General features: G+C 45.0%; 11 non-coding genes across 11 annotated transcripts; all 11 read right to left on the minus strand.

Moving 5' to 3' along the window:
* Positions 1 to 141: 141 nt before the first annotated feature.
* Positions 142 to 332, minus strand: LOC141241247 (U2 spliceosomal RNA). Its single transcript, XR_012306028.1, has one exon. It is a non-coding gene; the product is annotated as a U2 spliceosomal RNA (small nuclear RNA).
* A 1,119-nt stretch (positions 333 to 1,451) lies between these two features.
* On the minus strand, positions 1,452 to 1,642 carry LOC141241121 (U2 spliceosomal RNA). The gene has a single exon (XR_012305907.1). It is a non-coding gene; the product is annotated as a U2 spliceosomal RNA (small nuclear RNA).
* A 1,119-nt stretch (positions 1,643 to 2,761) lies between these two features.
* LOC141241122 (U2 spliceosomal RNA) lies at positions 2,762 to 2,952 on the minus strand. The gene has a single exon (XR_012305908.1). It is a non-coding gene; the product is annotated as a U2 spliceosomal RNA (small nuclear RNA).
* A 1,120-nt stretch (positions 2,953 to 4,072) lies between these two features.
* Positions 4,073 to 4,263, minus strand: LOC141241308 (U2 spliceosomal RNA). Its single transcript, XR_012306088.1, has one exon. It is a non-coding gene; the product is annotated as a U2 spliceosomal RNA (small nuclear RNA).
* A 1,121-nt stretch (positions 4,264 to 5,384) lies between these two features.
* LOC141241124 (U2 spliceosomal RNA) lies at positions 5,385 to 5,575 on the minus strand. The gene has a single exon (XR_012305909.1). It is a non-coding gene; the product is annotated as a U2 spliceosomal RNA (small nuclear RNA).
* Positions 5,576 to 6,696: 1,121 nt separating this feature from the next.
* On the minus strand, positions 6,697 to 6,887 carry LOC141241126 (U2 spliceosomal RNA). The gene has a single exon (XR_012305911.1). It is a non-coding gene; the product is annotated as a U2 spliceosomal RNA (small nuclear RNA).
* A 1,120-nt stretch (positions 6,888 to 8,007) lies between these two features.
* LOC141241309 (U2 spliceosomal RNA) lies at positions 8,008 to 8,198 on the minus strand. The gene has a single exon (XR_012306089.1). It is a non-coding gene; the product is annotated as a U2 spliceosomal RNA (small nuclear RNA).
* Positions 8,199 to 9,319: 1,121 nt separating this feature from the next.
* On the minus strand, positions 9,320 to 9,510 carry LOC141241127 (U2 spliceosomal RNA). Its single transcript, XR_012305912.1, has one exon. It is a non-coding gene; the product is annotated as a U2 spliceosomal RNA (small nuclear RNA).
* Positions 9,511 to 10,631: 1,121 nt separating this feature from the next.
* Positions 10,632 to 10,822, minus strand: LOC141241242 (U2 spliceosomal RNA). Its single transcript, XR_012306023.1, has one exon. It is a non-coding gene; the product is annotated as a U2 spliceosomal RNA (small nuclear RNA).
* Positions 10,823 to 11,943: 1,121 nt separating this feature from the next.
* LOC141241128 (U2 spliceosomal RNA) lies at positions 11,944 to 12,134 on the minus strand. Its single transcript, XR_012305913.1, has one exon. It is a non-coding gene; the product is annotated as a U2 spliceosomal RNA (small nuclear RNA).
* A 1,121-nt stretch (positions 12,135 to 13,255) lies between these two features.
* On the minus strand, positions 13,256 to 13,446 carry LOC141241129 (U2 spliceosomal RNA). Its single transcript, XR_012305914.1, has one exon. It is a non-coding gene; the product is annotated as a U2 spliceosomal RNA (small nuclear RNA).
* Positions 13,447 to 13,505: the final 59 nt, after the last annotated feature.

Genomic DNA, 13,505 nt, shown 5'->3' on the forward strand with positions numbered 1-13,505 from the left:
CTTCTGCAACTTTTAACATGAAAAATCCAATGAGGAGAAGAAAAGCAAAGCCAAAGAGTCCATCCCAAAATCCGACAAACAAGCAAAATGAACAAAAAGCATTGAATTCAATTCTTTCTGATTTTAGAAACTGCATTAAAGAAGGGGTGCACCGGTCCTGGAGATACTGCAATACCAGGTCAATGCCTGGAGTGGACAGAGCAAGCTCTTTTTCCATCTCCCTATTCTAAAAATCCATTTAATATATGGTCCCCAGATAGGGGACGTATCAGATATTAAACTGATAAGAACAGATACTACACTTGATCTTAGCCAAAAGGCCGAGAAGCGATAACCAGAATTGGTTTCCGACTACGGTGCCACCCAAGGATTCTGAAAAGTCCATTTGTGGAGATGGCCACCTGGACTCCCGTTAAGAAGACATGCTGTCAACCTCTAGATCCCTCACATGCCTGCACTTTTCGGCTTGCTGCTGCTGCAATCCACGCGTTTTAGATCTGCATAACTCCACCTCTTTTAGCACAGTACCCTCAACCCCCGGCTGTTCCCACCCGCCTCAACACCGTTGGAAGGGAGGAGAACCAATTAAGGCGGGGGTGGGGGGTGGAACGAGCAGCTGTCTACCCTTAGCAGGAGGGTTGCTGATTAATTACCTCTCCTGCTGCTGCTGCTGGCTGTCCAGCAGCAGACTGAAGGTGGCTGCTGCTGTGCGCAGGTATATAAAGGCTCAGAGCCTATTATGACACGCGCAGCCAGCGTTCCATTGCCACATTCCGTCTACTGCAGGCGGGATACCTGGATGGCTGAATGTCACTGAGAAGCTCACAGAGACCGCCATAAGCAACAGTTTAAAAGAATGCCACAGACTAATCAACCAAACTTTTTGGGTTGGTTTCTCTTTTATAGTCTGCAGGCATTAAATGAAAGAAGTCAGTGTTCCAGCAGAGGGAGACAACGTTTCAGAAAAGGCATTGTAGCAAACCAAAAAAGAAATTTTAAGCGCAGCAGAGTAACCAGCTCACATACCTGTTAGCTCAGGTGAGTTTAAAAGGCTGCTGTTGATAACAAGGGCATTTGCTAAATAGATGGTGTGTGTGCAACAATATACTGAAAGGTCAATTATATTGTGCAGCTTATCTCACCACCTGTAGTTATTTAGGTGAAAGCTCCAAAATGCTTGCCTAATATGTCTGTTTATCCAAAAGGAAGTATAGAGGGAGAGCTAGATAGATAGCATTGCATTACATTACATTACATGGCAATGCAATGCACAGTTGCTGAAGTTGAACCAAAATGAGCTTGTCATCTGGCTTCTGCAACTTTTAACATGAAAAATCCAATGAGGAGAAGAAGAGCAAAGCCAAAGAGTCCATCCCAAAATCCGACAAACAAGCAAAATGAACAAAAAGCATTGAATTCAATTCTTTCTGATTTTAGAAACTGCATTAAAGAAGGGGTGCACCGGTCCTGGAGATACTGCAATACCAGGTCAATGCGTGGAGTGGACAGAGCAAGCTCTTTTTCCATCTCCCTGTTCTAAAAATCCATTTAATATATGGTCCCCAGATAGGGGACGTATCAGATATTAAACTGATAAGAACAGATACTACACTTGATCTTAGCCAAAAGGCCGAGAAGCGATAACCAGAATTGGTTTCCGACTACGGTGCCACCCAAGGATTCTGAAAAGTCCATTTGTGGAGATGGCCACCTGGACTCCCGTTAAGAAGACATGCTGTCAACCTCTAGATCCCTCACATGCCTGCACTTTTCGGCTTGCTGCTGCTGCAATCCACGCGTTTTAGATCTGCATAACTCCACCTCTTTTAGCACAGTACCCTCAACCCCCGGCTGTTCCCACCCGCCTCAACACCGTTGGAAGGGAGGAGAGCCAATTAAGGCGGGGGGGGGTGGAACGAGCAGCTGTCTACCCTTAGCAGGAGGGTTGCTGATTAATTACCTCTCCTGCTGCTGCTGCTGCTGGCTGTCCAGCAGCAGACTGAAGGTGGCTGCTGCTGTGCGCAGGTATATAAAGGCTCAGAGCCTATTATGACACGCGCAGCCAGCGTTCCATTGCCACATTCCGTCTACTGCAGGCGGGATACCTGGATGGCTGAATGTCACTGAGAAGCTCACAGAGACCGCCATAAGCAACAGTTTAAAAGAATGCCACAGACTAATCAACCAAACTTTTTGGGTTGGTTTCTCTTTTATAGTCTGCAGGCATTAAATGAAAGAAGTCAGTGTTCCAGCAGAGGGAGACAACGTTTCAGAAAAGGCATTGTAGCAAACCAAAAAAGAAATTTTAAGCGCAGCAGAGTAACCAGCTCACATACCTGTTAGCTCAGGTGAGTTTAAAAGGCTGCTGTTGATAACAAGGGCATTTGCTAAATAGATGGTGTGTGTGCAACAATATACTGAAAGGTCAATTATATTGTGCAGCTTATCTCACCACCTGTAGTTATTTAGGTGAAAGCTCCAAAATGCTTGCCTAATATGTCTGTTTATCCAAAAGGAAGTATAGAGGGAGAGCTAGATAGATAGCATTGCATTACATTACATTACATGGCAATGCAATGCACAGTTGCTGAAGTTGAACCAAAATGAGCTTGTCATCTGGCTTCTGCAACTTTTAACATGAAAAATCCAATGAGGAGAAGAAAAGCAAAGCCAAAGAGTCCATCCCAAAATCCGACAAACAAGCAAAATGAACAAAAAGCATTGAATTCAATTCTTTCTGATTTTAGAAACTGCATTAAAGAAGGGGTGCACCGGTCCTGGAGATACTGCAATACCAGGTCAATGCGTGGAGTGGACAGAGCAAGCTCTTTTTCCATCTCCCTGTTCTAAAAATCCATTTAATATATGGTCCCCAGATAGGGGACGTATCAGATATTAAACTGATAAGAACAGATACTACACTTGATCTTAGCCAAAAGGCCGAGAAGCGATAACCAGAATTGGTTTCCGACTACGGTGCCACCCAAGGATTCTGAAAAGTCCATTTGTGGAGATGGCCACCTGGACTCCCGTTAAGAAGACATGCTGTCAACCTCTAGATCCCTCACATGCCTGCACTTTTCGGCTTGCTGCTGCTGCAATCCACGCGTTTTAGATCTGCATAACTCCACCTCTTTTAGCACAGTACCCTCAACCCCCGGCTGTTCCCACCCGCCTCAACACCGTTGGAAGGGAGGAGAACCAATTAAGGCGGGGGGGGGGTGGAACGAGCAGCTGTCTACCCTTAGCAGGAGGGTTGCTGATTAATTACCTCTCCTGCTGCTGCTGCTGCTGGCTGTCCAGCAGCAGACTGAAGGTGGCTTCTGCTGTGCGCAGGTATATAAAGGCTCAGAGCCTATTATGACACGCGCAGCCAGCGTTCCATTGCCACATTCCGTCTACTGCAGGCGGGATACCTGGATGGCTGAATGTCACTGAGAAGCTCACAGAGACCGCCATAAGCAACAGTTTAAAAGAATGCCACAGACTAATCAACCAAACTTTTTGGGTTGGTTTCTCTTTTATAGTCTGCAGGCATTAAATGAAAGAAGTCAGTGTTCCAGCAGAGGGAGACAACGTTTCAGAAAAGGCATTGTAGCAAACCAAAAAAGAAATTTTAAGCGCAGCAGAGTAACCAGCTCACATACCTGTTAGCTCAGGTGAGTTTAAAAGGCTGCTGTTGATAACAAGGGCATTTGCTAAATAGATGGTGTGTGTGCAACAATATACTGAAAGGTCAATTATATTGTGCAGCTTATCTCACCACCTGTAGTTATTTAGGTGAAAGCTCCAAAATGCTTGCCTAATATGTCTGTTTATCCAAAAGGAAGTATAGAGGGAGAGCTAGATAGATAGCATTGCATTACATTACATTACATGGCAATGCAATGCACAGTTGCTGAAGTTGAACCAAAATGAGCTTGTCATCTGGCTTCTGCAACTTTTAACATGAAAAATCCAATGAGGAGAAGAAAAGCAAAGCCAAAGAGTCCATCCCAAAATCCGACAAACAAGCAAAATGAACAAAAAGCATTGAATTCAATTCTTTCTGATTTTAGAAACTGCATTAAAGAAGGGGTGCACCGGTCCTGGAGATACTGCAATACCAGGTCAATGCGTGGAGTGGACAGAGCAAGCTCTTTTTCCATCTCCCTGTTCTAAAAATCCATTTAATATATGGTCCCCAGATAGGGGACGTATCAGATATTAAACTGATAAGAACAGATACTACACTTGATCTTAGTCAAAAGGCCGAGAAGCGATAACCAGAATTGGTTTCCGACTACGGTGCCACCCAAGGATTCTGAAAAGTCCATTTGTGGAGATGGCCACCTGGACTCCCGTTAAGAAGACATGCTGTCAACCTCTAGATCCCTCACATGCCTGCACTTTTCGGCTTGCTGCTGCTGCAATCCACGCGTTTTAGATCTGCATAACTCCACCTCTTTTAGCACAGTACCCTCAACCCCCGGCTGTTCCCACCCGCCTCAACACCGTTGGAAGGGAGGAGAACCAATTAAGGCGGGGGGGGGGGTGGAACGAGCAGCTGTCTACCCTTAGCAGGAGGGTTGCTGATTAATTACCTCTCCTGCTGCTGCTGCTGCTGGCTGTCCAGCAGCAGACTGAAGGTGGCTTCTGCTGTGCGCAGGTATATAAAGGCTCAGAGCCTATTATGACACGCGCAGCCAGCGTTCCATTGCCACATTCCGTCTACTGCAGGCGGGATACCTGGATGGCTGAATGTCACTGAGAAGCTCACAGAGACCGCCATAAGCAACAGTTTAAAAGAATGCCACAGACTAATCAACCAAACTTTTTGGGTTGGTTTCTCTTTTATAGTCTGCAGGCATTAAATGAAAGAAGTCAGTGTTCCAGCAGAGGGAGACAACGTTTCAGAAAAGGCATTGTAGCAAACCAAAAAAGAAATTTTAAGCGCAGCAGAGTAACCAGCTCACATACCTGTTAGCTCAGGTGAGTTTAAAAGGCTGCTGTTGATAACAAGGGCATTTGCTAAATAGATGGTGTGTGTGCAACAATATACTGAAAGGTCAATTATATTGTGCAGCTTATCTCACCACCTGTAGTTATTTAGGTGAAAGCTCCAAAATGCTTGCCTAATATGTCTGTTTATCCAAAAGGAAGTATAGAGGGAGAGCTAGATAGATAGCATTGCATTACATTACATTACATGGCAATGCAATGCACAGTTGCTGAAGTTGAACCAAAATGAGCTTGTCATCTGGCTTCTGCAACTTTTAACATGAAAAATCCAATGAGGAGAAGAAAAGCAAAGCCAAAGAGTCCATCCCAAAATCCGACAAACAAGCAAAATGAACAAAAAGCATTGAATTCAATTCTTTCTGATTTTAGAAACTGCATTAAAGAAGGGGTGCACCGGTCCTGGAGATACTGCAATACCAGGTCAATGCGTGGAGTGGACAGAGCAAGCTCTTTTTCCATCTCCCTGTTCTAAAAATCCATTTAATATATGGTCCCCAGATAGGGGACGTATCAGATATTAAACTGATAAGAACAGATACTACACTTGATCTTAGCCAAAAGGCCGAGAAGCGATAACCAGAATTGGTTTCCGACTACGGTGCCACCCAAGGATTCTGAAAAGTCCATTTGTGGAGATGGCCACCTGGACTCCCGTTAAGAAGACATGCTGTCAACCTCTAGATCCCTCACATGCCTGCACTTTTCGGCTTGCTGCTGCTGCAATCCACGCGTTTTAGATCTGCATAACTCCACCTCTTTTAGCACAGTACCCTCAACCCCCGGCTGTTCCCACCCGCCTCAACACCGTTGGAAGGGAGGAGAGCCAATTAAGGCGGGGGGGGGGGTGGAACGAGCAGCTGTCTACCCTTAGCAGGAGGGTTGCTGATTAATTACCTCTCCTGCTGCTGCTGCTGCTGGCTGTCCAGCAGCAGACTGAAGGTGGCTGCTGCTGTGCGCAGGTATATAAAGGCTCAGAGCCTATTATGACACGCGCAGCCAGCGTTCCATTGCCACATTCCGTCTACTGCAGGCGGGATACCTGGATGGCTGAATGTCACTGAGAAGCTCACAGAGACCGCCATAAGCAACAGTTTAAAAGAATGCCACAGACTAATCAACCAAACTTTTTGGGTTGGTTTCTCTTTTATAGTCTGCAGGCATTAAATGAAAGAAGTCAGTGTTCCAGCAGAGGGAGACAACGTTTCAGAAAAGGCATTGTAGCAAACCAAAAAAGAAATTTTAAGCGCAGCAGAGTAACCAGCTCACATACCTGTTAGCTCAGGTGAGTTTAAAAGGCTGCTGTTGATAACAAGGGCATTTGCTAAATAGATGGTGTGTGTGCAACAATATACTGAAAGGTCAATTATATTGTGCAGCTTATCTCACCACCTGTAGTTATTTAGGTGAAAGCTCCAAAATGCTTGCCTAATATGTCTGTTTATCCAAAAGGAAGTATAGAGGGAGAGCTAGATAGATAGCATTGCATTACATTACATTACATGGCAATGCAATGCACAGTTGCTGAAGTTGAACCAAAATGAGCTTGTCATCTGGCTTCTGCAACTTTTAACATGAAAAATCCAATGAGGAGAAGAAAAGCAAAGCCAAAGAGTCCATCCCAAAATCCGACAAACAAGCAAAATGAACAAAAAGCATTGAATTCAATTCTTTCTGATTTTAGAAACTGCATTAAAGAAGGGGTGCACCGGTCCTGGAGATACTGCAATACCAGGTCAATGCGTGGAGTGGACAGAGCAAGCTCTTTTTCCATCTCCCTGTTCTAAAAATCCATTTAATATATGGTCCCCAGATAGGGGACGTATCAGATATTAAACTGATAAGAACAGATACTACACTTGATCTTAGCCAAAAGGCCGAGAAGCGATAACCAGAATTGGTTTCCGACTACGGTGCCACCCAAGGATTCTGAAAAGTCCATTTGTGGAGATGGCCACCTGGACTCCCGTTAAGAAGACATGCTGTCAACCTCTAGATCCCTCACATGCCTGCACTTTTCGGCTTGCTGCTGCTGCAATCCACGCGTTTTAGATCTGCATAACTCCACCTCTTTTAGCACAGTACCCTCAACCCCCGGCTGTTCCCACCCGCCTCAACACCGTTGGAAGGGAGGAGAACCAATTAAGGCGGGGGGGGGGTGGAACGAGCAGCTGTCTACCCTTAGCAGGAGGGTTGCTGATTAATTACCTCTCCTGCTGCTGCTGCTGCTGGCTGTCCAGCAGCAGACTGAAGGTGGCTTCTGCTGTGCGCAGGTATATAAAGGCTCAGAGCCTATTATGACACGCGCAGCCAGCGTTCCATTGCCACATTCCGTCTACTGCAGGCGGGATACCTGGATGGCTGAATGTCACTGAGAAGCTCACAGAGACCGCCATAAGCAACAGTTTAAAAGAATGCCACAGACTAATCAACCAAACTTTTTGGGTTGGTTTCTCTTTTATAGTCTGCAGGCATTAAATGAAAGAAGTCAGTGTTCCAGCAGAGGGAGACAACGTTTCAGAAAAGGCATTGTAGCAAACCAAAAAAGAAATTTTAAGCGCAGCAGAGTAACCAGCTCACATACCTGTTAGCTCAGGTGAGTTTAAAAGGCTGCTGTTGATAACAAGGGCATTTGCTAAATAGATGGTGTGTGTGCAACAATATACTGAAAGGTCAATTATATTGTGCAGCTTATCTCACCACCTGTAGTTATTTAGGTGAAAGCTCCAAAATGCTTGCCTAATATGTCTGTTTATCCAAAAGGAAGTATAGAGGGAGAGCTAGATAGATAGCATTGCATTACATTACATTACATGGCAATGCAATGCACAGTTGCTGAAGTTGAACCAAAATGAGCTTGTCATCTGGCTTCTGCAACTTTTAACATGAAAAATCCAATGAGGAGAAGAAAAGCAAAGCCAAAGAGTCCATCCCAAAATCCGACAAACAAGCAAAATGAACAAAAAGCATTGAATTCAATTCTTTCTGATTTTAGAAACTGCATTAAAGAAGGGGTGCACCGGTCCTGGAGATACTGCAATACCAGGTCAATGCGTGGAGTGGACAGAGCAAGCTCTTTTTCCATCTCCCTGTTCTAAAAATCCATTTAATATATGGTCCCCAGATAGGGGACGTATCAGATATTAAACTGATAAGAACAGATACTACACTTGATCTTAGTCAAAAGGCCGAGAAGCGATAACCAGAATTGGTTTCCGACTACGGTGCCACCCAAGGATTCTGAAAAGTCCATTTGTGGAGATGGCCACCTGGACTCCCGTTAAGAAGACATGCTGTCAACCTCTAGATCCCTCACATGCCTGCACTTTTCGGCTTGCTGCTGCTGCAATCCACGCGTTTTAGATCTGCATAACTCCACCTCTTTTAGCACAGTACCCTCAACCCCCGGCTGTTCCCACCCGCCTCAACACCGTTGGAAGGGAGGAGAACCAATTAAGGCGGGGGGGGGGGTGGAACGAGCAGCTGTCTACCCTTAGCAGGAGGGTTGCTGATTAATTACCTCTCCTGCTGCTGCTGCTGCTGGCTGTCCAGCAGCAGACTGAAGGTGGCTTCTGCTGTGCGCAGGTATATAAAGGCTCAGAGCCTATTATGACACGCGCAGCCAGCGTTCCATTGCCACATTCCGTCTACTGCAGGCGGGATACCTGGATGGCTGAATGTCACTGAGAAGCTCACAGAGACCGCCATAAGCAACAGTTTAAAAGAATGCCACAGACTAATCAACCAAACTTTTTGGGTTGGTTTCTCTTTTATAGTCTGCAGGCATTAAATGAAAGAAGTCAGTGTTCCAGCAGAGGGAGACAACGTTTCAGAAAAGGCATTGTAGCAAACCAAAAAAGAAATTTTAAGCGCAGCAGAGTAACCAGCTCACATACCTGTTAGCTCAGGTGAGTTTAAAAGGCTGCTGTTGATAACAAGGGCATTTGCTAAATAGATGGTGTGTGTGCAACAATATACTGAAAGGTCAATTATATTGTGCAGCTTATCTCACCACCTGTAGTTATTTAGGTGAAAGCTCCAAAATGCTTGCCTAATATGTCTGTTTATCCAAAAGGAAGTATAGAGGGAGAGCTAGATAGATAGCATTGCATTACATTACATTACATGGCAATGCAATGCACAGTTGCTGAAGTTGAACCAAAATGAGCTTGTCATCTGGCTTCTGCAACTTTTAACATGAAAAATCCAATGAGGAGAAGAAAAGCAAAGCCAAAGAGTCCATCCCAAAATCCGACAAACAAGCAAAATGAACAAAAAGCATTGAATTCAATTCTTTCTGATTTTAGAAACTGCATTAAAGAAGGGGTGCACCGGTCCTGGAGATACTGCAATACCAGGTCAATGCGTGGAGTGGACAGAGCAAGCTCTTTTTCCATCTCCCTGTTCTAAAAATCCATTTAATATATGGTCCCCAGATAGGGGACGTATCAGATATTAAACTGATAAGAACAGATACTACACTTGATCTTAGCCAAAAGGCCGAGAAGCGATAACCAGAATTGGTTTCCGACTACGGTGCCACCCAAGGATTCTGAAAAGTCCATTTGTGGAGATGGCCACCTGGACTCCCGTTAAGAAGACATGCTGTCAACCTCTAGATCCCTCACATGCCTGCACTTTTCGGCTTGCTGCTGCTGCAATCCACGCGTTTTAGATCTGCATAACTCCACCTCTTTTAGCACAGTACCCTCAACCCCCGGCTGTTCCCACCCGCCTCAACACCGTTGGAAGGGAGGAGAGCCAATTAAGGCGGGGGGGGGGGTGGAACGAGCAGCTGTCTACCCTTAGCAGGAGGGTTGCTGATTAATTACCTCTCCTGCTGCTGCTGCTGCTGGCTGTCCAGCAGCAGACTGAAGGTGGCTGCTGCTGTGCGCAGGTATATAAAGGCTCAGAGCCTATTATGACACGCGCAGCCAGCGTTCCATTGCCACATTCCGTCTACTGCAGGCGGGATACCTGGATGGCTGAATGTCACTGAGAAGCTCACAGAGACCGCCATAAGCAACAGTTTAAAAGAATGCCACAGACTAATCAACCAAACTTTTTGGGTTGGTTTCTCTTTTATAGTCTGCAGGCATTAAATGAAAGAAGTCAGTGTTCCAGCAGAGGGAGACAACGTTTCAGAAAAGGCATTGTAGCAAACCAAAAAAGAAATTTTAAGCGCAGCAGAGTAACCAGCTCACATACCTGTTAGCTCAGGTGAGTTTAAAAGGCTGCTGTTGATAACAAGGGCATTTGCTAAATAGATGGTGTGTGTGCAACAATATACTGAAAGGTCAATTATATTGTGCAGCTTATCTCACCACCTGTAGTTATTTAGGTGAAAGCTCCAAAATGCTTGCCTAATATGTCTGTTTATCCAAAAGGAAGTATAGAGGGAGAGCTAGATAGATAGCATTGCATTACATTACATTACATGGCAATGCAATGCACAGTTGCTGAAGTTGAACCAAAATGAGCTTGTCATCTGGCTTCTGCAACTTTTAACATGAAAAATCCAATGAGGAGAAGAAAAGCAAAGCCAAAGAGTCCATCATAAAATCCGACAAACAAGCAAAATGAACAAAAAGCATTGAATTCAATTCTTTCTGATTTTAGAAACTGCATTAAAGAAGGGGTGCACCGGTCCTGGAGATACTGAAATACCAGGTCAATGCGTGGAGTGGACAGAGCAAGCTCTTTTTCCATCTCCCTGTTCTAAAAATCCATTTAATATATGGTCCCCAGATAGGGGACGTATCAGATATTAAACTGATAAGAACAGATACTACACTTGATCTTAGCCAAAAGGCCGAGAAGCGATAACCAGAATTGGTTTCCGACTACGGTGCCACCCAAGGATTCTGAAAAGTCCATTTGTGGAGATGGCCACCTGGACTCCCGTTAAGAAGACATGCTGTCAACCTCTAGATCCCTCACATGCCTGCACTTTTCGGCTTGCTGCTGCTGCAATCCACGCGTTTTAGATCTGCATAACTTCACCTCTTTTAGCACAGTACCCTCAACCCCCGGCTGTTCCCACCCGCCTCAACACCGTTGGAAGGGAGGAGAACCAATTAAGGCGGGGGGGGGGGTGGAACGAGCAGCTGTCTACCCTTAGCAGGAGGGTTGCTGATTAATTACCTCTCCTGCTGCTGCTGCTGCTGGCTGTCCAGCAGCAGACTGAAGGTGGCTGCTGCTGTGCGCAGGTATATAAAGGCTCAGAGCCTATTATGACACGCGCAGCCAGCGTTCCATTGCCACATTCCGTCTACTGCAGGCGGGATACCTGGATGGCTGAATGTCACTGAGAAGCTCACAGAGACCGCCATAAGCAACAGTTTAAAAGAATGCCACAGACTAATCAACCAAACTTTTTGGGTTGGTTTCTCTTTTATAGTCTGCAGGCATTAAATGAAAGAAGTCAGTGTTCCAGCAGAGGGAGACAACGTTTCAGAAAAGGCATTGTAGCAAACCAAAAAAGAAATTTTAAGCGCAGCAGAGTAACCAGCTCACATACCTGTTAGCTCAGGTGAGTTTAAAAGGCTGCTGTTGATAACAAGGGCATTTGCTAAATAGATGGTGTGTGTGCAACAATATACTGAAAGGTCAATTATATTGTGCAGCTTATCTCACCACCTGTAGTTATTTAGGTGAAAGCTCCATAATGCTTGCCTAATATGTCTGTTTATCCAAAAGGAAGTATAGAGGGAGAGCTAGATAGATAGCATTGCATTACATTACATTACATGGCAATGCAATGCACAGTTGCTGAAGTTGAACCAAAATGAGCTTGTCATCTGGCTTCTGCAACTTTTAACATGAAAAATCCAATGAGGAGAAGAAAAGCAAAGCCAAAGAGTCCATCCCAAAATCCGACAAACAAGCAAAATGAACAAAAAGCATTGAATTCAATTCTTTCTGATTTTAGAAACTGCATTAAAGAAGGGGTGCACCGGTCCTGGAGATACTGCAATACCAGGTCAATGCGTGGAGTGGACAGAGCAAGCTCTTTTTCCATCTCCCTGTTCTAAAAATCCATTTAATATATGGTCCCCAGATAGGGGACGTATCAGATATTAAACTGATAAGAACAGATACTACACTTGATCTTAGCCAAAAGGCCGAGAAGCGATAACCAGAATTGGTTTCCGACTACGGTGCCACCCAAGGATTCTGAAAAGTCCATTTGTGGAGATGGCCACCTGGACTCCCGTTAAGAAGACATGCTGTCAACCTCTAGATCCCTCACATGCCTGCACTTTTCGGCTTGCTGCTGCTGCAATCCACGCGTTTTAGATCTGCATAACTCCACCTCTTTTAGCACAGTACCCTCAACCCCCGGCTGTTCCCACCCGCCTCAACACCGTTGGAAGGGAGGAGAACCAATTAAGGCGGGGGGGGGGGTGGAACGAGCAGCTGTCTACCCTTAGCAGGAGGGTTGCTGATTAATTACCTCTCCTGCTGCTGCTGCTGCTGGCTGTCCAGCAGCAGACTGAAGGTGGCTTCTGCTGTGCGCAGGTATATAAAGGCTCAGAGCCTATTATGACACGCGCAGCCAGCGTTCCATTGCCACATTCCGTCTACTGCAGGCGGGATACCTGGATGGCTGAATGTCACTGAGAAGCTCACAGAGACCGCCATAAGCAACAGTTTAAAAGAATGCCACAGACTAATCAACCAAACTTTTTGGGTTGGTTTCTCTTTTATAGTCTGCAGGCATTAAATGAAAGAAGTCAGTGTTCCAGCAGAGGGAGACAACGTTTCAGAAAAGGCATTGTAGCAAACCAAAAAAGAAATTTTAAGCGCAGCAGAGTAACCAGCTCACATACCTGTTAGCTCAGGTGAGTTTAAAAGGCTGCTGTTGATAACAAGGGCATTTGCTAAATAGATGGTGTGTGTGCAACAATATACTGAAAGGTCAATTATATTGTGCAGCTTATCTCACCACCTGTAGTTATTTAGGTGAAAGCTCCAAAATGCTTGCCTAATATGTCTGTTTATCCAAAAGGAAGTATAGAGGGAGAGCTAGATAGATAGCATTGCATTACATTACATTACATGGCAATGCAATGCACAGTTGCTGAAGTTGAACCAAAATGAGCTTGTCATCTGGCTTCTGCAACTTTTAACATGAAAAATCCAATGAGGAGAAGAAAAGCAAAGCCAAAGAGTCCATCCCAAAATCCGACAAACAAGCAAAATGAACAAAAAGCATTGAATTCAATTCTTTCTGATTTTAGAAACTGCATTAAAGAAGGGGTGCACCGGTCCTGGAGATACTGCAATACCAGGTCAATGCGTGGAGTGGACAGAGCAAGCTCTTTTTCCATCTCCCTGTTCTAAAAATCCATTTAATATATGGTCCCCAGATAGGGGACGTATCAGATATTAAACTGATAAGAACAGATACTACACTTGATCTTAGCCAAAAGGCCGAGAAGCGATAACCAGAATTGGTTTCCGACTACGGTGCCACCCAAGGATTCTGAAAAGTCCATTTGTGG

The sequence above is a fragment of the Phyllobates terribilis genome, unplaced genomic scaffold (assembly GCF_046119375.1).
Source record: "Phyllobates terribilis strain yellow unplaced genomic scaffold, ASM4611937v1 Scaffold_986__1_contigs__length_492241, whole genome shotgun sequence".
NCBI lineage: Eukaryota > Metazoa > Chordata > Amphibia > Anura > Dendrobatidae > Phyllobates > Phyllobates terribilis.